At 34.3% G+C, this 27,469-nt stretch overlaps 1 protein-coding gene across 1 annotated transcript in view; it reads left to right on the forward strand.

Annotated features, from left to right (window-relative positions):
• LOC137632430 (uncharacterized) overlaps positions 1-27,469 on the forward strand; it is a 439,856-nt gene that overhangs the window by 153,670 nt on the left and 258,717 nt on the right. The gene's annotated exons all lie outside the window — the stretch shown is intronic.

The following is a 27,469-nucleotide window of genomic DNA, read 5'->3' on the forward strand; positions in this document are numbered from 1 at the left end:
TGCAGACACTACAAGAAAATATCGAGTCTGAGCTTGACTCGAACTACTGGCCGGCGAGCGCCAGGCAGGGACACTTCCAATAGGCCACCACAACCCTTTTTCTGTCCTTATGATCAGTAAATTTCGATGAAGGTTTGAACGCGACTCGATCTCCCGTCCATCAGAATGCTAGACAGGGAAGTAAAAATTCGTATATATGTTTCACCCGACGCATCATTCACCAAGGAATGCCTATTCCCTCTCCCCCAGTCAGCTCAGCGTGACAGGAAAGATATATACACTCATATGTTATATATATATATATATATATATATATATATATATATATATATATATATATATATATATATATATATATATATATATATATATATATATATATATATATATATATATATATATATATCCTTTAAGATCTTTCTGAGGAAAGAGACATATCTCAAGCAATGCAACGTCTGTTTTGTTTTTCCTCTCCGAGTTAGAATAATGCTAGGATTTACAGCCGGGCTCTAGATTTGAATACATTATGTTCCACTTAAATTCAGTAACTCTTTTTAAAATAACTCTGTTACGGAGGAATTCTTGCGTCCCTGATTTCAGAATGGGAATGTGGTTTTTTTTTTTTTTTTTTTTTTTTTTTTTTTTTTTTTTTTTTTTTTTTTTTTTTTTTTTTTTATAATATGAAAGGATGCTAGACCTATCTGGTAACGTCCCTGAATGGTGATCGCCAGACTGGGGTTCAATTCCTGCTCAAACTGGTTAGTTACTTTGGTGGCTGCAACCTCACCATCTTTGTGAGTTAATGATGAGGAGTTTGGGGGAGGCTATATGTCTATCTACTGAGTCATCAGTAGTTATTGCCTGGCCAGGGGTGCTATTCGTACGATAATTATCATAAATGTACGATTATTTTAGGTCAGGTACGATGTACGATACATACCTTAGGTATATACATGTGTGTGTCTTCAACTAAACAGTTATACTAAAATATTTTGAAATAAGTCAATTATGTAACTCCTTAATAATTATATTGAAAGTGTGTACGATAATTTTGGTTGAAAAACAATTTTAAGCCTCATGTACGATAATCCAGTCGAATAATCTGGCAACCCTGTGCCTGACCTTCCCTGGTCCTAGCTTCGGTGGAGAGGAGTCTTGGGCGCTGATCACACGTATTTCAGTGTCTAGTGCAGTGGTTCCCAACCTTTTTTTCTGTCATTTCCCCCCTGCACCCAGTTCATCCATCCATATTTCCCCCTTCATGCCCCACCCAGCCCTCATGCCCACTCGCCTGCCTCAGAAATGGGCATGACACTCCAATGCTCCCCTTGAATAGCATGTCTTTGAGAACTGATGTGATCATATCACAATTGAATGGCTAACAACAAATTGCCGCACGTATTATGAGGACATTTTCCGCTCGTTTTAGTTAGTAGGTAGTGTAATTATTTCCCCCCTGGAAGCTTCAAATTTCCCCCCTGGGGGAAATTTCCCCCAGGTTGGGAACCACTGGTCTAGTGCATTATCCTGCTAGCTAGGGCAATATCACTGTCCATTGCCTCTGCCATTCATGAGCCGTTTTTTTACCCTTTAAACCGTCTTTAATTGTTTCACTGGAGGAACAACTGCCAATTATCGTTGTATATTTTATGATTTAGAAATATTTGATGCCAGGTAAAATCATAAATTGTCTTCATGATTTTATCCTTTCTAATTTAAAAGTAGTTTATGCTAATTAGAAATGTACGTTCTTAATGAATGATACAAGGGGAAAATACATACATATGATATGTTTACCATACAATATATGTGAAAGAAATAGCAGGCTCTAATCTGATAAAAATCTACACTTTAAGAAAAACAGTAATTTTGATAGGAAATTCCATGTAAAAAATATACTCTCAGCCGAATTTCAGTAAAATACAGGCGACCGTAATTTTACCTTACTTTGTTATTATCTTTATGGGTTGGTGACCGTAATATCACTCCTTTACGCCTATATATCCGTTTTTTAAACGGTAAAAATACTGGAATAAATGTTGCTAGTCATTTACCGTTTTTTTTTTTTAAAGTAAATTTTTAAGTGTATTTTATTTGAATGAATAAGCCACCATCCTCCCCTCCGACCCACTCATTCTTTAGTTCTCTCCTTCGAAGTGTCATACGTTGGGACCATTTGTCCTTGGCACAATCTTTTTTCTTCTGTCCCCTTTTATAGCAAGAGTAAGAGTGAAAGATAAAGGAAAAAGGGGAGGAAAAGAAAAGGACGGGAAAAAGGTCGTTTCAACTGCATATTGCAAAGCCTTGCCAAACCCACTCACTTGAGTTACATAGCAATTTCCCTAAACGATATTGCCTGTTGAGGTTTGTTGCTTTTGTTGTTTGTGCGGACCAGTGTGATATCTATTTTTACTTTGGGGAGTAGATTACACCATAAGAAAAAAAAAGGGTAAGAAAGAAAGAGTAAGAAGAATGATGGAGTTCAAGAATCGCCCAACAATATGATGATTACCCGAAGACACGAGAAAGGACTTTTAAGAGCTTTCAGAGGGTCATTTGCCAAAGATATTCTAATAAGATTCTCGACCATCCAGTCGTGTTTCCCCCAGTGGTCTCTCCCCCCTCCCCCTGACCTACACCCAGGGTTGCCAGGTTTTCCAAATGAGAAAAGGCCAACGTCTGATCAACTGCAGCCTTAAAAGGTCAACCTAATAGTAGAAAAAGGCCGAAAATATAGCATTTAAGACTAACCAATTTCATAAAGGCCAAATTTAGGCATCTACCACGAAAAAAAGGCCAGATGTGGAGTTATTTTGGGCCAAAAAGGGCCAACCTAGCAACCCTGCGCTACACCTACTCGACTCTCTTTCAGCTAGTCTTCTTTGCACTCAAGCCTCATTCCTCCTAATTTGAAAACCTTGTATTATTTTCCCACTTACAGGAGTGCAAACACACGAGATGACGATTCCCAATGAACGCCCATCAAGATTATGAAAGAGGGAAATTATTTTTTAAGTAGAAGATCGGGTTTTGCTCTCGGGAATACACACCGCTCTCGAACGTCTTCTCTTCCTTGAGGGAGTTGGAGACTTCCATTGTTGAAACGTGAAAAGAATAGCCATTATATAAATTGGCATTGCATACGCTCTGATATCAGGGAGCATTAAAAGAGAGAGAGAGAGAGAGAGAGAGAGAGAGAAGGAGAGAGAGAGAGAGAGAGAGAGAGAGAGAGAGAGAGAGAGAGAGAGAGAGAGAGCATTTCCATACAAAAAATTTTCTTGAGGGATTTCACATTATGATTCTCATTTGAAGAAAAGGTGCAGCGAAGTTAATCATTAAAATGTATTTTTAGGCTAATATATTTCCAAAAAATGTATTTTTAGGCTAATATATTACCGAAAAATGTACTTTTAGGCTAATTTGATATCATAAAATGTATTTTTGGCTAATATATTATCAAAAAATGTATTTTCATGCTAATATATTACCAAAAATGTATTTTCAGGCTAATATATTACCAAAAATGTGTTTTCAGGCTAATATATTACCCAAAAATTTATTTTCAGGCTAATATTTTACCAAAAAAAAAAAAAATGTGTTTTCAGACTAATATATTAACAAAATTGATTTTTCAGGATAATATATTACCAAAAAATGTTTTTTTCAGGCTAATATATTACCAAATGCACTTGTAAAGCATTGAATTTTATATCACGTTTTTAAAGAAGTGTCATCTGATTTACATTAGGTTTAATATCTGACGCGGTCCGCTAATGCACGAACCTGGACCTCAAAGCATTTACGATTCGTCAATTCGTAAATAAGTGACATTTTGGGTCGTAAAATGGGCCGTGGCAAACGATTTGCAAAATTACCTCTCCACTCCGACCTGTGTCTCTCTCTTCCTTTCATGCCCTTACGTCACAGCAAAGGGAAATTCCAAACACATAGTTCCGTGTTTTGGGAATTACGGTAAAACGAGGTATTTCAACCAGATTTTTTCGTGTATGGTATAAGGGGGGGGGGGCTCGCTTTTGCGTTGGAACCTCAGTTTCTGTTTGAGTTTTATTCCGAAAAAACACTTCTAACTCCCAAATTCATGTCAGTGCATCTTCTTGATATATTCGGCTACCCAAAACGTTAGCAGGAGCGCGTGAAATTATTCCTAAATATTTATTTTTAGCTTCATCAAAGCATCACGCGTTTCTGCAATGGCTGGAGGTCAGTTTGACATCTGAATATTCTTATAGATACGACGGGAAAACACTGCAACATGTGACTGATGTTCATGAAATAGAATATGTAAAAGCTGTTTCCTGTGGTGTGTTTGAGAAGTTGAACCAACCTCTGTGGAGATCAAGTTGAACAAATTGACTATTCTTATAGATACGACGGAAAACATTGCAACATGAGACTGATGTTCATGAAATAGAATATGTGAAAGCCGTTTCCTGTGGTGTGTTTGAGAAGTTGAACCAACCTCTGTGGAGATCAAGTTGAACACATTGAATATTCTTATAGATACAACGGAAAAAGTTGTAACATGTGACTGATCCTTATGAAATTGGGTATGTGAAAGCTGTTTCCTGTAATGTGTTTGAGAAACTGAACCAACCTCTGTGGAGATCAAGATGAACAAACCTCCGTGGAGATCATCGCTTGTTCCAGTGAATTTCAAGTTGTTATCACTCGAACGTTTAAGAATACTAATCAACGGGACACGACGAAATTAGATCAATGACTGGCCTGTGCTAACTTTACTTAACATTCACAGCAGGAAATTGTTTCCGTTTTTCTGAAGACTACAGGGAAATATAATTACATCCGGAGCAGGAAACTGTTTCTGTTAAGTCATAGTGGAAATATATTTTTTCATGATAATTTTGACATGGAGTATATTTCTAGTTTCGGTGGCTTTGACGGCAAAGTACATTGTCAAAAATAATCAGTCAGTGGTTCTTATGAAATACAATATATTTACTGCAGGAAATAGGTTATTTTATCCTCTATTATTATTATTATTATTATTATTATTATTATTATTCTTATTATAGCTAAACTACAAGCCTAGTAGAAAAAGTACGATGTTATAAGCTTAAGGGCTTGAACAAGGAAAAGTAATTTTGTGCGGAGAAACAAGAAAATAAATAAAATACAAGAGAAGTAATGAACAATTGAAATAGAAGTACTTTCAGTACATTAACAACATTACAATAGCTCTTTCATATATAAACTATAAAAAGAGACTTATGTCAGACTGTTCAACATAAAAACATTCAGTGCAAGTTTGAACTTTTGAAGTTTTACTTGGACAGTGAAAATAAAACTTGCCAGTTTCTGTAGAGTTGGAGTAAATGTTCAGTAAATTAGACATTGCCTCGGCATTAAGATTTTTTCTCAGTTACGTTTAAGTGGAAATTGAACTTCCAGTAAATATCCAAACATGATGAACTAAACGCAAGAGCTCATTATTATTATTATTATTATTATTATTATTATTATTATTATTGCTTGCTAACCTTAGTTGGAAAAGCAGGATGTTAAAAGCCCAAGTACTCCAACTGGGAAAATAGCCCAGTGAGGAAAGGGAACATGGAAACTATTTCAGTACCTAAGCTCTAACAGCTACTGATCTTTACAAAGTTATGGTGGCCTGGTGGTAGCGTCCTTGCCTGGTGATTGCCAGACTGGGGATCGAGTCCCGCTCAAGCTCGTTAGTTTCTTTGGTCGCTGCATCCTCACTATCCTTGTGAGCTAAGGAAGGGCTTTTGGGGGAGCCTCTAGGTTTATCTGCTGTGTCATCACCAGCCATTGTCTGGCCCTCCTAGGTTGGTTGGAGCCGTGTCTCGGGCGCTGATCATATGTATATATGTATATATGATCAGTCTCTAGGGCATTGTCACTTTTGCTTGCCTCTGCCATTCATGAGTGGCCTTTAAACCTTCAAGTGAAGGTGCACGAGAAGGAGAAAGGATATCCCAAAATGGCCATTTAATTCAGGAAATAATGCTATTTCTTTTGATGGGTTTCCTCTTATTCTTTCCCAAGTTAGTTTATCTGAAAAAATTGCTATTAGTGACTGAGAGAGAGAGAGAGAGAGAGAGAGAGAGAGTGTGTACATTATTACTTTTGAATACTCGGATAACATTACTATACTTATGACGATGGAAAATAACATTCCCTTAACATTTTAGTGGACTCCTCTTATTTTTTCCCAAGGTAATTCATCCGAAAAAAATGCTATTAGTGAGAGAGAGAGAGAGAGAGAGAGAGAGAGAGAGAGAACATTACCTCAACATTTTAGTGGACTCCTCTTATTCTTTCCCACGGTAATTCATCTGAAAAAATTGCTATTAGTGACAGAGAGAGAGAGAGAGAGAGAGAGAGAGAGAGAGAGAACATTACCTCAAAATTTTAGTGGACTCCTCTTATTCTTTCCCACGGTAATTCATCTGAAAAAATTGCTATTAGTGACAGAGAGAGAGAGAGAGAGAGAGAGAGAGAGAGAGAGAGAGTGTACATTATTACTTTTGAATACTCTGATAACATTACTATACTTGTGACGATGGAAAATAACATTCCCTTTCATTTTAGTGGACTCCTCTTATTTTTTTCTAATTTAATTTATCTGAAAAAATAGCTATTTGTGAGAGAGAGAGAGAGAGAGAGAGAGAGAGAGAGAGAGGTTGAACAATCCATGCCATGATATTCATTCAGTGCCTGTTGTATTCCCAGTCATATGCAAATTTTGCTTGAATTCACGCTGTAGAGTCAAAATGATTGATTGGTTCATTGATGACGTTTCCTGTAACTCAGGCTCGGGAACACAGCCTTCAGGCACATATTGTTCATGATGTTCATAAAGAGTACATAGCCAGTAGAAAATAAACACCAGAGACTTGCAGTCTATTTCAACGTGAACAAATATTTTCCTGAACAATTTCAATTCTAAGATGGTAACTACAACATTTCCTCATTAACACGTGAAATTCACAATTAAAATTAGATATGTATTATTTTTCAAATAAAAATGTACCAAGGAACTGAACGTGAACAAATATTTTACTGAACAACTTCAATTCTAACTAACTTGGTGACAACATTTCCTAATTAACACGTGGAATATTGAGATAAAATCAAATATATATTATTTCTCAATTAAAAATGTACCAAAGGACAGAACGTGAACAAATATTTTCCTGAACAATTATAATTCTAACGTGGTGACTACATCATTTCCTCATTTACATGTGGAATCCTAGATGAAATCAAATATATATTATTTTTCAATTAATAATGTACCAAGGGACAGAACTGTAGTTGCTTTCACATCTACTTTTCAGTGGTCATTTCCTCAAAGGTTCAAACTTGCAGCTAATATATTAATGTTGGACAGGCTGACACAAGTGTCCATTTTTATAGCTATGATATGAGAGATATGGCTTAATGTTGTTACTGCTATTGAAATATTTTATCTTAATTTTTCATTACTTATCATATAGATTATTTATTTCCTTATTTCTTTTCCTCCCTAGGCTATTTTGTCCCTGTTGGAGTCATTTGTCTTACAGCTTCCTGCTTTTCCAACTAATTTAGGTTTGAGGATGCTGTAAGGACAAGGGCTCCAACAGGGAAAATAGCCCAGTGAAGAAAGGAAATAAGAAAAAACTGCAAGAGAAGTTTAAGAACAGTGATAACATTAAAATAAATCTTTTATATATAAACTATAAAAACTTAAAAATAACAAGAGAGTAAAACTTCAAAATAACGAGGAAGAGAAACAAGATAGAATACTGTGCCCCCGTGTGTACCCTCAAGCAATAGATCTCTAACTTGAGACAGTGGAAGACCATGGTACACAAGCTATGGCACTCCCCAAGACTAGAGAACAATGGTTTGATTTTGGAGAGTCCTTCTTCTATAAGGGCTGCTTACCATAGCTGAAGAGTCTCTTATACCTTTAACAAGAGGAAAGTAGCCACTGAGCACTTACAGTGCAGTAGTTAACCTCATGAGAGAAGAAGAATTGTTTGGTAATTTCAGTGTTGTCAAGTGTTTGAGGAAAGAGGAGAATATGTAAAGAATAGGCCAGACTATTCTGTGTATGTGTCGAAAAGAGGAAAGGAGCCGTAACCAGAGAGAGGGATCCAATGTACTACTGTCTGCCCAGTCAAAGGTCCCAAAAATTCTCTAGCGGTAGTATCTGAACAGGGGGCTGGTGCCTTGGCTAACCTACTACGTACCTACTAACTTAGCTAGTAATAGTAATAATAATAATCTACCTCGCTGTGATCATTAGGAACGCCCACCTGACATGATACATTTTGAGGGTACAAACTCATTCTCACTGCTGTCTCCTCCTTGTGAAGTCCCTTTGCTAATTATACGACGGGCGGCAGTGTCAACGACCGTGATATGAACGGGAAGGATAAAAATATCAATGATGATAATGAAAAGGGTGGATGTAATTGTTGTGCTAAGGATAACTTGAAATATAGCAATGGATTGCTTAAGCAACCTGGCTGAATTGGAATGCTTGGGATGTAACCACGGAATATATATATATATATATATATATATAAATATATATATATATATATATATATATAATTTCTATCCTCTTTGAAGAATGTAACGCAAGACGGAAAAAAGCCTGGGAGTAATCTCTCTCTCTCTCTCTCTCTCTCTCTCTCTATATATATATATATATATGCTGTATATATATATATATATATACATATCTATACATATGTATATATATGTATTTATATATATATATATATATATTTATATATGTATATATATATATATATATATGAGTGTGTATATGTATGTATCTATGTGGGGGGGGGCACGTGTATCTTTATGTGTGTTATCTGTGAAATACTGTGGAAAGACACTAATGAGATTCTGTAAAGTTTGATTAGTTTTCATTTCACTATCCACCATATTCGCAATATATTGCTGAACTATAACAGAACTCTTCTTTAAGCAATTTGTCTTCTCATTTGATATGCATGCATGCTATTGCCCACATTTACACATGAATTCCATTGTGTTGTTATAAGCTTGAATTCATTAGTTAATATAGGATTACCACTGTAATTACTCATTATTATTATTGTTGTTATTATTATTATCGTTGTCATCATTATTATTATTATTATTATTATTATTATTATTATTACTTGCTAAGCAACAACCCTAGTTGGAAAAGTAGGATGCTATAAGTCCAAGGGCGCCAACAGGGAAAATAGCCTAGTGAGGAAAGGAAATAAGGAAAACTACAAAAGAATATTAATAAGAATAATAACATTAAAATTAATCTTTCATATACAAAGTATAAAAACTTAAAAATAACCAGGGGATAAAAACTTCAAAATAACAAGAGGAAGAGAAACAAGATACAATAGTGTGGCCGAGTGTACCATCAAGCAAGAGATCTCTAATCCTAGACAGTGGAAGACCATGGTACAGAGGCTATGGCACTACCTAAGACTAGGGAAGAATTTCTTGTAGATGCAGATGGTTGGGCATGCTCTTCGCACTCCCCATGAGAGATTAGTTTATCAAACTTTTAACTGGGTTCCACAAGGCACTAGAAGAGTTGAAATACCCAGGCCTACATGGCTGAGGAATAGGAAGAGTGAAGTAGATAATGCTGAATGGAGAAGCCTTTATTTAAAAGCTCAAGATAGAGACGACTGGCGAAATTTAACCTAGGCCCTTTGCGTCAATAGGCGTAGGAGGAGATAATGATGATAAATTTCTTGCAGTATGGATATAAAAGTTATTTTTTTTCGCTGCCTTAATCGCAACAATCAAAAGTGTTATGCATGTTAACAAACGCGCTAGTGCACGTGTTTGCACGGGCAAACAAGAATCTTCTTCTTCCTTATAAAGGGTCGGTTGCCTGATGCACCCTCTCCACTGCCTTCTATCAAAGGCATTCTCTTCCACCAAACCTCTTCTCTCCACGGGCAAACAAAAATACAGTAACAATAAATAAATACATTTACTTATAACATTATCTGTATGTACAGTTGGACATACGAGTCCCTGGCACTCCTCGCTCCTAAAATAGTACACCCCTGTCACACCTGTACTTCACATCGAGTAACCAAGTAGATAATGTAGAAAGAGATGGTAGTAGTGGCGGGTGAGGCTTAAGAAAGACAAGAACTCGCCGTGCAGTAAGGTTGTGGCTGGGTGCACCTCCTCAGAGAGGTGTGTACCAGGAACTCTTGTGTCCAACTGTACATATGACATCACAGGTATATAGCAAAAACTATTGTTTCGCTATTCTTAAATTATTGTTGATAGAAATTTTTTGTGACAAAAAAAAAAATTGTATGTTTGTGTAAAAATATAATCGATGGAGAAATGGGATTTCATTTAGTACAGGTTCGCTGTTGAAATTGCATAAGCGGAGTTTTTTCAGGTTGATAAAGAATTATTTTACTGAAGTGAATAGAATATGCCCTACAGGGTTATAAATAATAACGAACTCGCACACGAAAGAACGTCCAAAATATTAGTTATCGATGAAAGAAAGAAAGAGAGAGAGAGAGAGAGAAAAAAAGAGTTATTTAGGAGTGTGCAGGTGCAAACTGGAAAAAGGTGACAAACACCGCGTGCATACTCATAAATTCCAGACCACTCAAGTGATCTGGATACGAGCTGGAAAGCGTGAGTTATGGCTGACAGTTACTTTTAATGCGCAGTTAATACACTGCCCTAAAAATGAAAGAGCATAGTAATTTGATGCTGCAGTTCAATTAAGTTTGGGGAAAAAATGATTGAACAGGTTGCTCCGCTGATGGCAGCAACCAGTCGGGCATTTAGAGCCGCATAAATCAGCATGACATTGGCACTCTTGGGGGGAGGGGCGAGGTTTAGGGCAGGGGTGATGATGAGGCATGACCTGGATGATAGTGGATGGAGGAGGGGTGAAGGATGTCGCATGAGCAGAGAGGTAGGAGATGGGGTGATGATGAGAGTTAGATTGGTACCAGGGGTTAAGGGGACCGACTGGTGATGAGGCACTCTTGTGGTAGAGGAGGGGTGATGATAAGGCCCTCGAGGTAGGGGTTGTTGTTGATAAGGCACTCTTTGGGGTGTGGTAGGGGAGGGGTGATAATAAGGCACTCTTGAAGTAGGGGAAGGATGATGATAAGGCACTCTTAAAGTAGGGGAAGGGCGATGATAAGGCACTCTTGAGGTAGAGGAGGGGTGATAATAAGGCACTTGAGGTAAGGTAGGGGTGATTATAAGGCACTCTTGAGGTAGGAGAGGGGTGATGATAAGGCACTCTTGAGGTAGGAGAGGGGTGATGATTGACATTGACATTAAGAAAACTGAATGGGTCCCTTGAGATTGCAAAAAAAGTACGGGAAGGAAGAGAAGACGATGGATTAATAAGCTAAGAATATTTGCTGGTATAGACTGGAATAAAAAGGCCATAAACAGATGGGAGTGGAAGGACATGTATGAGGCCTTCGGCTTACAGTGTACTAATTACGGCTGATGATAATGATGACGATGACTACCGTCGAAGGAAATCAGTTTAGACCCATAATAGCTTTAGCTTACAATAACATCAGTGAGATCATTGTTATAAACGTACTTCGTATTCTATCCCTCATTACAAATACATTGCTGCCATTTCATACGAATCCTTAATTCAAAAGGAAGGTTTTAGAAAATAAAAAAAAAGGGGCAAATCACCAATTAGCGTTAAATCAACGAGATAAAAATTCCATTCGACAGATGTCATTTCGTTCCGTGGGCCATAGCATGAATCATTTGCACGGATCTCTGATCAAATAAAGCCACTAATAAGATATGCATTTAATCCGAATTAATTGAATGCAATTTTAATCACTTTCCATCAAAAAGGCTCAATGGACTTTTAGCGCAGACTGCAGGAAACCAGATCGGAGTAGATCCAGCTAAGTTTGTTTATTCTGGATATTCCAGTTAAGTGGAGGCAATATTGTACAGCTGGCTGGCGTTATTTTCACTTGTGCTTTTATGCATTTTGCAATGAATGTAGCTAGGGTGGGACAGTAACCCCAACCCCCTAACCACGAGAAACTGTTAGATTACTATACTCAATTTTTTAATGAGGCGCATTTGCACCGACTCTCAGGGGTGCCCTTTTAGCTCGGAAAAGTTTACTGCTATCTGATTGGTTAGAATGATCTTGTCCAAACAGTCAGCGAGCAGGAAACTTTTCCAAGCTAAAAGGGGACCCCTGCGAGTCGGTGCAAATCTGCCTCACTAAAAAGAATACGTGGACGTGAAAAGAAAAGTGTACGTGAGCCGTCAAAAATGACGGCTATATAATAAGATACACACACATACACACATTCAACTCTTCTCTCCCTTCCTCTTTTCCTCACCACAAAACTCTGGTTCGGTAATTTATGGGAAAGTGGTTTCCAAGCGTATCCCTCGGGGCACCTCCTCTCACCAGGGTATGACTACTCTCTCTCCCCCTGAGCGTAACAGGAAAGTATTAATGTTTGTATGTATACATATATATGTATATATATATGTGTGTGTGTATATATATATATATATATATACGTATACACACACACACATATATATATATATATATGTATATATATACATATATAGATATACATGTATATATATATATATATATATCCAGACACTTGCTCTATTATACAGTGGAGATGGAAGCCATTAATGTAAACAAACGCCATTAATATATAGCCAACCGAAAGCTACATTGCCTGCTCTTTGATTGGGAATCATATTCAAGATATTAGCAGTGCATCAAGTGCATTATAAATATGAAAGATGAATTTGGTTTGGATATTAATTTCGGACTCTCCTGATTTGAAACCTGCCGGTTCGCCTACGCACTCATAACACATGTTTTGTAATTCTAAACATCAGAGTATGATGAATGCATGTCATGGATGACCAAGTTCTTCCAAAAGTGTTGCTTTGTTTATTCTTTACCTCCAAAGGTATCTAGGGTTCTAGTGTGGCCTATTGGTAACGTCCCTGCCTGGTGATAGCCAGACTAGGGTTCGATTCCCGCTCAATCTCGTTAGTTCCTTTTATTGTCTGCAACCTCACCACTCTTGTGAGCTAAGGTTGGGGGGTGTAACGTCACTGCCGGGTAGATCGCCAGACTGGGGTTCGGGTCCCTCTCAAACTCGTTAGTTCCTTTATTGTCTGCCACCTCACCACCCTTGTGAGCAAAGTATGGTGGGTTTGTGGGAGCCTATAAGTCTACCTGGCTAGTCATCAGCAGCTATTACCTGGCCATCCCTGGTCCTAGCTTGGGTGGAGAGTGGGATAGGGCGCTGGTCATATATATGTATGGTCAGTCTTTGGGTCATTGTCTTGTTTGCTAGGGCAATGTCACTGTCCCTTGCCTCTGCCATGCCTTAGCGACCTTAGATATTGCCTGGTCCTAGCTTGGGTGGAGAGTGGGATTGGGTGCTGATCATATGTATATATGGTCAGTCTCTAGGGCATTGTCCTGCTTGCTAGGGCAATGCCACTGCCGCTTGCCTCTGCCATTCATCAGCGACCTTTAAACCTTTTGTACTCCAGAGTACAGTATTGTAAATTGATAGTCTTCTTATACCGGTAACGACTCTCAGGTTTTACCGGTTTATTGCCAGACAGTGGGACATATATACGTGTGTGTACCATCAGACAAACAACAACAAGAGCATCAAGAAAATCAATAGCATAACGATAATATAAATCCATGTAGTGTTTTTAGTTTTTGTTCACATAAAAAAACCGGTGTAATTTTCAGTTACATCAAAAAGCCTAAGGTTAATCACAAAATCTTGTCCAAGAAAAGGCAGACGAAATTAGTGCACTTGATTTATTCATTGCAATTGTACTATTATAAGTATACTGCCTATATTTCTTGGCTGGAGATATAAACGTAATAGTATTTAAAATGGGAAATATGTGCATTGACTTGATTTCTCTTAATAGAATAATTAATGGCATCGTATTTTTAATTGCACAATATATGCGCATGTGTTTAATACTATCTCTCTTATAAAGAGCAAGTGCCCCCCCCTCTCTCTCTCTCTCTCTCTATATATATATATATATATATGTATATATATATATATATATATATAATTTCTTTTCGGTCGCGCTCAGTACTCCCCTACCCTGGTGAGAGGGAATGGTGGGGGGGGGGGGGGGGTCATTGTGAGCGTGTGGGAGCATATGTCTAAATGCTAAGCAGTCCTTTTTGACGGGTTGCATACACTAGTATTCTAATATTTCCGTACTATTTTTTTTCAAACTTTCCTCATTGGAAAGTTTCCAGAAAAGATGATGTAATCAAGGCAAAAGCAGAATATACATATGTGTTCTCTCTCTCTCTCTCTCTCTCTCTCTCTCTCTCTCTCAACATCCAAACATCATTTGGCCCCCAAATCACTCTTCGGAAAGCCGCTCCCCCCTGGACGACGACACTCCGGGATCCCGAGGAGACCCCGAATCCTTTATTTAACCAGATATAAAGTTAATATTAACATAAGCGAAGAGTCAACAGCAAAGTTGAGTCTCGTCTTCCTTTCCAGAAAAAAAGCGAGAGAGAGAGAGAGAGAAAGAAAGAAGGCGCCACTTTATTCCCAAACACCTTCCTATTTTTCTCTTTTGTTTTGGCCTCCATTTTATCTCCCTTATCTCTCTCTCTGTCTCTCTCGGTCGACCCGGAGTTTTACACCTTTTTATTTGCTCTCTCTCTCTCTCTCTCTCTCTCTCTCTCTCTCTCTCTGCTTGCACAAGTTGGTGAGTTTCTTTAAATACTCTCTTCCTTTCTGCTTTTATTTTTCTTATCGGGTTTCCTTCCATTTGATCTCTCTCTCTCTCTCTCTCTCTCTCTCTCTCTCTGCTTACACAAGTTGGTGAGGTCCTTTAAATACTCCTTTTCTCTCCTTTTATTTTTCTTATCGGTTTTCCTTCTATTTGATATCTCTCTCTCTCTCTCTCTCTCTCTCTCTCTCTCTCTCTTTCATTTTGTTATTCTTGTGTCCTATTTGCTCTCTCTCTCTCTCTCTCTCTCTCTCTCTCTCTCGCACCAGGTGGCCAATTCTTTTAAATTTATTGCCCGGCTTTTTTTTTTCCTGATTAATTTCTTGGATATTTTATCATTCTTTTAATATTGGTCTTACTTCTATTTAAATCTCTCTCTCTCTCTCTCTCTCTCTCTCTCTCTCTCTCTCTCTCTAACCTCAGTGTAGCCTCGATTAAGATTTTTGCATCTCATTTATGTTTTATGAAATTGCATTATGTACACTTGAGTATCTCGACCAGCCTTTGATTTGATTAAGCTTTTAATCATTAGGACTCATGCAAACGTTTTCGGGTAAATTATTTAACGTATGAAAAAACGTTCAGAAAAGAGTAAAAAATATACCAGTTTTCTTCTAAATGTGACTCCCATTGCCCATGAATATTAAATTGTTATGACTTTTGCCAGTAGTTCGCTCTATATTTCGGGCTCCATTAAAAAAAAAAAAAAGTCTAACTGACGCGTTGAATTTTGGAATGCTGTTATGAATTTGATTTTCAAAGGTCAAGAAAAATACATTTCAAAGAAATGGCCTTGTAGTTTCATTATGATATGCTGCTGAATTTAGAAATTAAAAATATATTTACAACTTTTTTAAGGCAAATGATAATTTTTTCATATACACACACACACACACATATATATATATATATATATATATATTGTATGTATACATATGTTGTTATAATTGTTATTAAGGATGGGATTTGTAATAATCACCTAAATGGGTCATATCTATAAATTAAAAAATGCAAATGTATGTATGTGTGTAATCAATATATACATATGTTCATGTACGGTAGATGTACGTGGGATTTTTAGATGTCATACTCATTTTGAAAAAATCTAGGGTGATACCTTAATATAGTTTCACATAGAGAAACAATATGATTAAGTATAACATTTGAAATTACATTAATGTGATATTCAGTATTCCATGTTCAGAACTTAATCTATTTCAATGTCACCCAAACATGTAAATATATATTTCTTAGAAGAATACAGCAAAAGATGGCCTTGGTTGTCCATTGGCTAAGTTCAGATCGGTAGATTCAGTTGGGTGAAGGGGAAGAAGTTATCCATATGAATTAGTTTACTGAAAGAAATCTCATGGAATCCCATTTATCTACATGTACCCAAAGTTATTATATTAATTATCTTACCCCCAAAAATATTGTAGAATCATATTTAATTACATGTACTTGAATTTATCCATATTGATTTTGTTTCACCCAGATAGATATTGTGGAGTCATTTAATTACATGTACCTAAATTTATCCATATTAATTATTTTACCCCCCAAAATATTGTGGAATCATTTTTTGATTACATGTACCTTAAGTTATCCATACTAATTATCTTACCTCAAAAATATTATGGAATCATATTTAATTACATGTACCTAAATTTATCCATATTAATTATTTTACCCAAAGAAATATTTTGGAATCCTATATAATTACATTTACCTAAGGTCATCATTTAAACATTATCCATGGTCAGTTTTCCAGTAATCCTTCGTTATATTCTTTTCTTAAATCCGACTTCTCTGGAATCATAAGAAAATGACTGGTTAGAGATTCCGTTCTGTATAAATACCATGTCATTTTATTTTTATTCATATTGGGAGTTCGATGATGTCACTAATTTATTCTTTTCACTTTTCCTTTCGTGGTTGTAATACATATTGCATGCTCATTACGTGTCCGCTCTCGTGATTTATACACACACAAATGGCCGCAGACACACACACACACACACATATATATATATATATATATAGTTTATATGTATATATATGTGTGCGCATATATATACTGTGTATATATATATATATATATATACATATATATATATATATATATTTATATATATATATATATATATAGATATGTATATATGTATATATATATACATACATATGTATATATATATATATATATATATAAAAGTGTATATATATGTGTGTGTGCATACTATTGCTTATATATATATATATATATATATGTATATGTATATGTATATATATGTGTGTGTGTCTGTGCATACTATTTCTTATTATTTAAAAGAAATGTGATTTACGACGTTCTGCCTTGACATTCACAGACGACTATATAATTGCACATGAAAACGTAAATAGCCAGGTATAACAGCTAACACAGTATGAAAATAAGATTTTATCTCTCTCTCTCTCTCTCTCTCTCTCTCTCTCTCTCTCTCTCTCTCATATGATGGCTATGTATAAGTCAGATGAACCGAACGGACTTCAAAAGCATTCTATAGCGAAGGAATTTGAATATTGAAGAGGCCAGAAATGTCACGAATAATCGGTTTCTTATTGGATTTTTGTTTCTTCTTTATGTCCATATAGACCAGTAATATAAATATATATGTATATATATATATATATATACATATATATATATATATATATATATATATTATATATATATATATATATATATATATTGTATATACTTTATATATAAAACCCCTTTTGAATATGGGTACCTCAACGTGGTGAAAGGGTTTGCGTATCGCCATGATCAGCAAAGGTGTACTAGTCATGGCCACTCATACTAGGCTGATTTACAGTGAGGGATCAGACTAAAGTCTCCCACCATCATCAATCCACAGTGGCGAGAGTGGTGATGAAAATGGCTGAACCCCAGGCATTATTAAAGACATATCTGAGGCCGTGGTTTTGCAGCGCACTAGAAACGGCAACATTTATTTTTGTTGTTTTACATATATATCTATCTGTCTATATATATATATATATATATATATATGTGTGTGTGTGTGTGTGTGTGTGTGTTATTTTTTAACGTGAAGGTTCGTTCAATACGGGGTGGTTCGAAAGCAAAACAGAAAAGTCACTCGCACATTCACCCGTTAACTGTCAAATCGTGGATGAGCCCCTTGATCAAAATAACAAATTAGGGTCTCGAGATGATATTGGATACTGTATACTCAGCACCCTTTTCCAGAGGTCTTGTACAAGGCATCAAGATTTGACAGATGTGTGTACACGTTAAGTATGAGCGAGTAACTTAGATGCCTGAATTCGGCATCTGTATCGCACGTGTTTCATACACGTACACTGTAATGGCTTTGATATTTTTTGTATCTTACACTCGTTCTTCCCTGCACTGATATAGACCAACTTGAGTTATCATGCTTCTCCCTGTTTGAAATTTTGTGACGTTCTTGCTCGCACATCCCTGTATATAAACTCGATGATTCTTTAATAATGTTTAGTTGCATTCACCTCGCCTCTCAGTTATCACCTAACTGGCGCCTCCGCACACCTCACTCTCACTAGCCTAATGGGTTCGAATCCGATCTCAAGGAGGAAGGTCATTTTTGTTTATTATTCACAGACCATATACTTCAGTTCTCAATAATCTGAACAGCAGTTAAAACCATATTTTTTATTCTGCTGTTATCAACATCCTGATAATATGTCATTTCTAAAGATCTCTTGACATAGGGAGTCTCCATCCATTTCCTCCGAATGTTTCTTAGCAACGATGTAAGAAGGATGTAATGGCGCGTCTTATATCTTTCGTGTATCCTACATCTTGCACTTCATTCGACGAATAATAGTCATACCTTGAGCTTGGCTCAGCCTTCATCTCGTGATATGGTGGCCGAGAAGCCATGTTATTATTATTATTATTATTATTATTATTATTATTATTATTATTTTTATTATTATGATTTCTAGCTTAGCTATAACTTTAGTTGGAAAAGCAAGATGGTATAAGACAAGGGCTCCAACAGGGAAAATAGCCTTTTGAGGAAATGAAATAAGGAAATAAATAAACGAAATAAGAAGTAATGAACAATTAGAATGAAATATTTTAAAAACGCTAACAACATTAAAACAGATATTTCATATATAAACTATAAAATGGACTTACGCCTGCCTTCATCTTAAGATGTGGTGTCCGTACCTTATCCCGAGAAACCCTGTTATATCCTAAGGAACACTATTGTATTTTATTCAGAGAAACCCGGGGTTTGACATCCCCTCTCCCTATAAAGCACTGTTACCCCATCTTAGGTCGTTTCTTGTTGCTCAATAATGTTGCCTGGATTTTCGCTTGTATCGTAAAATAACCCTTTGTTTTCTTGAGATTTTTTTCCCTCGAACCATATATATTCTATAGTTCATTCTTCCCCCTTTCTTTTCTGAGTTAAGATGTCTCTTGCATATTAGTTCTTGTTTTGGGTCCTTGTAGCTTCTTAGAGGGGTAGAGAATCTCTTTGCAATTGTATCTTTTGTCTGTTTGATGACATATTTTTTTGGTTTGTATTTTGTGTGTTTTTTTTTTAATTAGTAGTTTGATAAATAGTTATAGTTTATATAGGTGATATTTATTTTAATGTTGATACTGTTGTCAAAATATTTAATTTTTCCTTGTTTCCTTTTCTGACTGGGCTATCTTTCCTTGTTGGAGCCCCTGTGCTTATAACATCCTGCTTTATCAACTAGGGTCGTAGCTTAGCAAGTAATAATAATAATGATAATAATAAAAATAATATGAAGTTTATTTCTACTGTAATCCCCCATACACCATTAAATTACCTTTTTCTTCCCTGGTCGTCTGTTTCTTATCTGTCTTATAATTTTTCCTGTTAAAAGTATTCCCTTGAAAGTAACCTTTATTCAAGATACTTAGAGGAGACCCTTTTGTCATTTTTGTTTATTTTATCCTATATCATCTTTAAATCCTTTTCTAATGTTATTATATCTGTATTGAGTCTTTTTATAGTTTATATATGACATATCTGTTTTTGACGATGTTAATAGTTTATATAGGACATATCTGTTTTGACGCTGTTGCTGTTTTTAGAATGATATATTGTTAATTTATTCTTATTTATTTATTTCCTTATTTCCTTTCCTCACTGGGCTATTTTTCCCTGTTGGGGCCCTTGGGCTTATAGCATCTTGCTTTTCCAACTAGGGTTGTAGCTTGGCTAGTAATAATAATAATAATAATAATAGTAATAATAATATTGATAAGCATTTCATAAAGCCTTTATTTATTTTAATAAGAAATTAAAGAACTATATTATTCCTGGCTCCTCAACTTCTGCAAAAATCTCATAATATTTATCACAAATTTCATCCGCATATTTTCTTATTATCTTTCTCTTTCCTCGCTTCCCTGTTCCTTCGCGAAATCCCCTTTCGCACCATTTTTTCAGCTTATCTCTCTTCCCTTATCTTTGTGGATCCTCCTTTTTATCATCTCGAACGAAATTCAACGACATATTTATCGGATAATCCTTTGATTTCCTTGATCTCCAAAAGCAGATGGGTTTTCTTTCAAATTTTGTTTGTTTTCTTGTCCGTCATTTCATTATTAAACGAAGTATTTTCATTCTTATCAGATTATTGCAAGAGCTAATATCGTTTTTCTTTTTGTGTACTATATAAATCTCATTATTGTTTACTTTATTTTTTATTATTGATATATAGGACTCTGGTGAGATTATTGCAAGCGCTAATATCGTTTCTCTTCTTATGTGTACTATATGAATTTTATTATTATTTACTTTATTTATTATTTTATTAATGAATAATTTCATTCATATCACATTATAAAAAGCGTTAATATCGTTTCTTTCTTCATGTTTACCATATAAATTCTATTATTGTTTAATTTATTTATTATTTTATTATTGATAAATAGGACTCTTATCAGATTATTGCAAGCGCCAATATCGTTTCTCTTTTCATGTTTACCATATGAATTTTATTATTATTCACTTTATTATTTTATTATTGAATATTTTCATTCATATCAGATTATTGCAAGCGCCAATATCGTTTCTCTTTTCATGTTTACCATATAAATTTTATTATTATTTACTTTATTTATTATTTTATTATTGATATATAAGACTCTTATGAGGTTATTGCAAGCGTCAATATCGTTTCTTTTTTCATGTTTACCTTATGAATTTTATTATTATTTACTTTATTTATTATTTAATTGTTGATATATAGGACTACATATAGATTTATTTTTTATTTGTTTTTATCTTTCTAAAGAAAAACAATTTTAATTGTCTTATCAATGGAGCTGAAGGGATTAAGCTTTTTAATTAAACATTATTTACTTCATCTATTTATATTATTATCATTCAGATATAGGACTACATATAGATTAGACTTAATTTGTATTATATTCCGTTACTTATATGCAGTTAACTAAAATAGTGTAATAATAGTCGAGCTTTTTAATTTTAATTATAACAAGAAATAAAGCTATTTACTTTGTTTTTATTTGTGTGAAAGCTGGACAAATGTATGGGCCTGGAAATGAAATATTTTAAATTGTCCGAGGAATGTTTACAAATGTAAATAACGGCAGAGTTATTTTTACCGTCACTCCCTTGAGAGTTGTGATATTACTAGGGGCTCAAAAATTAGTTTTTTTCCATTAAACTAATTCATAAGAACAATATGTTTATGCATTTTGGGTTGATTTTAAAATTATATATACTGTATATATGTATATATACATATATATATATATATATATATATATATGTGTGTGTGTATATATACATATATACAGCATATATATAAATATATATATATATATATTTATATATATACATATATATGTATATATATATGTATATGTATATGTATATATATATATATATATGTTTATATATACATACAGATATACATTTATATACATATATATGCATATATATATATATATATATATATGTGTGTGTGTGTATATATATGTATATATTTATATGTATATATACACATATGTATACACATATAACAGTATATATTCCAGTTGTATTTCCCTATTGAAAGCATTGTTGTTTGTTCAGTAACCTCTCACCTTTTATCTCAAAGATAGCAGTTTCTTTGACTGAATAATTGCTAAGGTTTTACTGACAGAAGTAAATCACTTGTTGAAAGATATAAAAAAAAAGAATTTTCCATTATGATGAACCTGGATTTAGCTTAAGAAATTTAAACATGAATTTAGAACAGAAATAGAAATTTAAATATGTGCATAGAGCATCATTAAAAATGTAAACATGAATATAGAAGAGCACTAAAAATGTGAACATGAATATAGAAGAACACTAGAAATGTAAAAATTAATATAGAGCAGCAATACAAATGAAAACATGAATATAGAACAGCAATAAAAATGTAAACATGTATATAGAATAACACTAAAACTGTAAACATGTATATAGAATAACACTAAAACTGTAAACATGTATATAGAATAAACACTAAAACTGTAAACATGTATATAGAATAACACTAAAACTGTAAACATGGATATACAATAACACTAAAACTGTAAGCATGGATATAGAACAGCAATAAAAATGTAAACAAAAATATAGAACAGCAATAAAAATGTAAACATGTATATAGAAGAGCACTATAAATGTAAACATGAATATTGAACAGCAATGAAAATGAAAACAAGAATATAGAAAAGCAATACAAATGTAAACATGTACATAGAGCAGCAATAAAAATTTAAACATATATAAAACCTATAAAAATTTAAACATGAAAATAGAACAGCAATAAAGATTTATACATGGATATTGAACGGCAATAAAAATGTAAACTTGTATATAGAACAGCAATAAAGATGTATACATGGATATTGAACAGCAATAAAAATGTAAAAATGTATATAGAACAGCAATAAAAATGTAAACTTGTATATAGAACAGCAAAAAAGGGATACATGAATATAGAACAGCAATAAAGATGTATACATGGATATTGAACAGCAATAAAAATTCAAACATGTATATAGAACAGCAATAAAAAGGGATACATGAATATAGAACAGCAATAAAGATGTATACATGGATATTGAATAGCAATAAAAATGTAAACATGTATATAGAACAGCAATAAAAATGTAAAAATGAACATAGATCAGCACTAAAAATGTAAATATATACAGTATAGAACGTCACCAAACCTTACTGTTGCTTTGATTTTACTAGTTTCATGTTACTTATGGAACCGGGTGTATCGAAATTTGAGAAACTGAGCGTCCTTGATCATATTCATTATGGAAATGTGGAAAAAAATAATGACAGTGTTTTTCAGTATTATTATTATATAGAGAACAGATAGTATGGATTAAGTTTTGTAGAAGAGACTCTCTCTCTCTCTCTCTCTCTCTCTCTCTCTCTCTCTCTCTCTCTCTCTCTCTCTCTCTCAAGGATGGATTTAATTTCATAGAAGACTCTCTCTCTCTCTCTCTCTCTCTCTCTCTCTCTCTCTCTCTCTCTCTCTCTCTCTCTCTCTCTCCATTTTAAAAATCAGCCATATTATACAAGAATTTAATATATCGAAAGTTATAACTTCACCAAATACATCATGAAGTCTTATACCACAGTAAGAACTAAGTTTTCCTCTCTCTCTCTCTCTCTCTCTCTCTCTCTCTCTCTCTCTCTCTCTCTCTCTCTCTCTCTCTCTCTCTCTCCATTTGATAAATCGGCCATATTATACAAGAATTTAATAGGAAATCGTAAGTTATATTGTTTAAATATCGCATAATAACATCACCAAATACATCGAAAACTCATGGTATACCACAGGAAGAATTAATCTCTCTCTCTCTCTCTCTCTCTCTCTCTCTCTCTCTCTCTCTCTCTCTCTCTCTCCATTGTCTGCCATGAGACAATCCATACCAAAATAACTCACAATTACCACGGGGATAACCGTTTCCATTACAGCGAGGTAGGTGGTAATGTCAGCTCGACACCTGAAATTTAATGAGCTCCTAAGGAATGCAAAACTGGATTCCATGCAAACGCAGGTCAAGCTTAACCAGTTTGTGAATTAATCTTGAGAGGAAACATGTTAACGTGAAAGGTATAAGCGCCCTTGCTTTGATATCTGGCATTATTATTATTATTATTATTATCATTATTATTGTTATTATTATTATTATTATTATTATTATTATTATCATATTAATATTATTATTATCATCATCATCATCATTATTATTATTATTATTATTATTATTATTATTTGCTAAGCTACAACCCAAGTTGGAGAAGCAGGATGCTATTAGCCCAGGGGCTCCAACTGGGAAAATAGCTCAGTGAGGAAAGGAAACGAAAGAAAAAATGAAATATTTTAAGAAGAGCAACAACATTAAAATAAATATCTCCTATATAAAGTATAAAAACATTAACAAAACAAGAGGAAGAGAATTAAGATAGAATAGTGTGCCCGAGTGCACCCTTAAGGAAGAGAACTCTAAACTCTAACCCAAGACAGTGGAAGACCATAATACAGAGGCTATGGCACTACCCAAGATTAGAGATTAGAGAAAATTCCCTCCTTTCGGTGCTCTCGTCTTACGATGAACAAACGAGTTGTTCTTATATTAAACTTCTGTAATTTTCTACGCTGAGACTCCGGCGGTTCGATAATATTTAATAACAATGTAACTTTAATTGAACTAAAAATTATAAAATTGTTTTTATTTGTATTACGTCTCGTATTCGGGTTCAAGTTTTTCAATGTTATTCAGTCTGAAACGGTATTTTTTTCACTGATCGTTCGTATCATACCAGGATGAAGAGAGAGAGAGAGAGAGAGAGAGAGAGAGAGAGAGAGAGAGAGAGATTTGTGAATGAATATTTTAGAGAATAGTATTGTTTTATGATTTACAGTATATTAGAGAGAGAGAGAGAGAGAGAGAGAGAGAGAGAGAGAGAGAGAGAGAGAGAGAGAGAGAGAGATGATTTGTGAATAAATATTTTAGAGAATAGTATGGTTTTATGATTTACAGTATATTAGAGAAAGAGAGAGAGAGAGAGAGAGAGAGAGAGAGAGAGAGAGAGAGAGAGAGAGAGAGATTTGTGAATAAATATTTTAGAGAATAGTATGGTTTTATGATTTACAGTATATTAGAGAGAGAGAGAGAGAGAGAGAGAGAGAGAGAGAGAGAGAGAGAGAGAGAGAGAGAGAGAGAGAGAGAGAGAGAGACAGTATACCATGTCTTCATGATGTATTTGGTGTTGTTAAAAGCGAAGTTTAAACAGAATATAACTTATGATATATCAAATTCTTGGACAATATATCCTATTTCTATAAGCCTTTGCTAATGCTCTTATTATAACGTAGTCCAGAGTGAAGCAAATATGAAACAGATAAGAACCTTGAGCATGATCTCAATGTAAGCTAAGGACAAAAGACGCTCAGAGACAATGAACGTTTACTGGAATCAGGAACAAAGAAGCTGAAACAGAATCTCAAAGTTTGACATTCGAAGAAAAAGTCTCTTTGAAATGTGTAACTTGTAGAAGGTCAGATGTTACAAACGTTCCAACCAACTCAATTGCGGGATTCGAGAAAGTATTGAAAACTATCAGCAACAGCGAAAACTCTTTTAGTTTTTCTTGCTTAACCTCACTAGCAATCTTCGTTTGACTGTTATTGATCTGCAAAGGGAAGAGTATGCTCAGTAAGTGCCCCCCAGTGTGAAAGCAAAGGAAAGATTTGCTTTCTCTTTTCGAAAGGGTTTCCCTGGTAACGCATCCATGCGATGAAGTCGCGAACATGTATGCGAGGGGGGTATTGCATGCAATTTGCTTAATATTGCATGCAATTTTCTTAGTATTGCATGCAATTTGCTTGGTATTTAAAATTAGAATTGAAAATGAATGGTATGTATGCAATGAATATTTTTCAAGATTTCCAGTTTATAGAAAATCAAATAATAAGATATGCGAACTTATATGCAAGCGGCTTATTGCATGCAATTTGCTTAATATTGCATACAATTTGCTTAATATTGCATGGAATTTTCTTGATATTGCATGCAATTTTCTTAATATTGCATGCAATTTTCTTAATATTGCATGCAATTTTCTTAGTATTTAAAATTAGAATGGAAAATGATGGCATGTATGCAATGAATATTTTTCAAGATTTCCAGTTGATAGAAAATCAAATAATAAGATACGCGAACTTGTATGGAAGGGGGTTATTGCATGCAATTTGCTTAATATTGCATTCAATTTGTAAATATTTCATGCAATTTGCTTAATATTGCATGCAATTTCCTTGACATTTAAAATCAAAATGGAAAATGAATGCCATGTATAAAAATGAATGTCTTTCAAGATTTCCAGCTAATAGAAAATCAAATTATTAGATATTCGAACTTGTATGTAAGGGGATTATTGCATGCAATTTGCTTGATATTTCATGCAATTTGCTCAATACCTAAAATTGAAATTTAGAAAGAATGTAATGTATGCAATGAATGTTTTTCGTGATTTCCAGGTGATAGAAAATCAAATTATAAGATACGCGAACTTGTATGCAAGGGGGTTATTGCATGCAATTTGCTTAATATTGCATGTAATGTTCTTAATATTCCATGTAATTTGGTTAATATTGCATGCAATTTTCTTAATATTCCATGCAATTTGCTTAATACTGCATGCAATTTTCTTAATCCATGCAATTTGCTTAATATTTATAGTTAGAATTGAAAATGAATGTCATGTATACAATGAATGTTTTTCAAGATTTCCAGCTGATAGAAAATTAAATTCTAAGATACGTGAATTATATGCAAAGGTGTTATTGCATGCAATTTATACTAATATTGCCTAATATTTAGAATTAAAATTTATTAAGGATGCCATGTATGCAGTGAAGATTGTTTCTCAAGATTTCCAGCTGATAGAAAATCAGATTATATGATAGATTACACGTTCAACGTATATTCAAGCAGAACATGTCTTAATTCAAGCACAACTTGTCTTTTATCTTATCTGCTTTTCATGGCTTGCAAGATCTTTTACCTTTGATGTAATCAGTTTTAATTGGCGTGAAAGATTGCTTATGCTTGCTGCGAATTGTTTAACCTGGTTGAATATTTGCAAGAAAGCTTCTTTAATCATAATTTCATGGATTTTAGCAATCTTGGAAATTCGTTATCTGTGTTCGCAAGCGATTTCACCAGGTTGAAATTTCGTTGTCTCTCGGTGTAATCGAATTTATGGTTGATTTTAAGTTCGGTCACATTCGATGAAGTTATTTTAACTTGATTCAGAGTTATTTTATTCTTGTGCCAATAGATTTTACTTGTTCACTTAGTTCTTTCACTTTGATTTTAATCGATTTTACTAATATTGGGAGCTCGTGCACCGTTTTTTTTTTTTTTGTATTTTATCAATATTTAGAGTTCTTTTATCCTTTTGCCAATAGATTTTACCTGTTCATTTAGTTCGTTCATTTTGATTTTAATCGATTTTACTAATATTAGGAGCTCGTCCACCGGTATTTTTCGTATCTTATCAATACATTG

Source organism: Palaemon carinicauda, chromosome 41, assembly GCF_036898095.1.
Source record: "Palaemon carinicauda isolate YSFRI2023 chromosome 41, ASM3689809v2, whole genome shotgun sequence".
Classification (NCBI taxonomy): domain Eukaryota; kingdom Metazoa; phylum Arthropoda; class Malacostraca; order Decapoda; family Palaemonidae; genus Palaemon; species Palaemon carinicauda.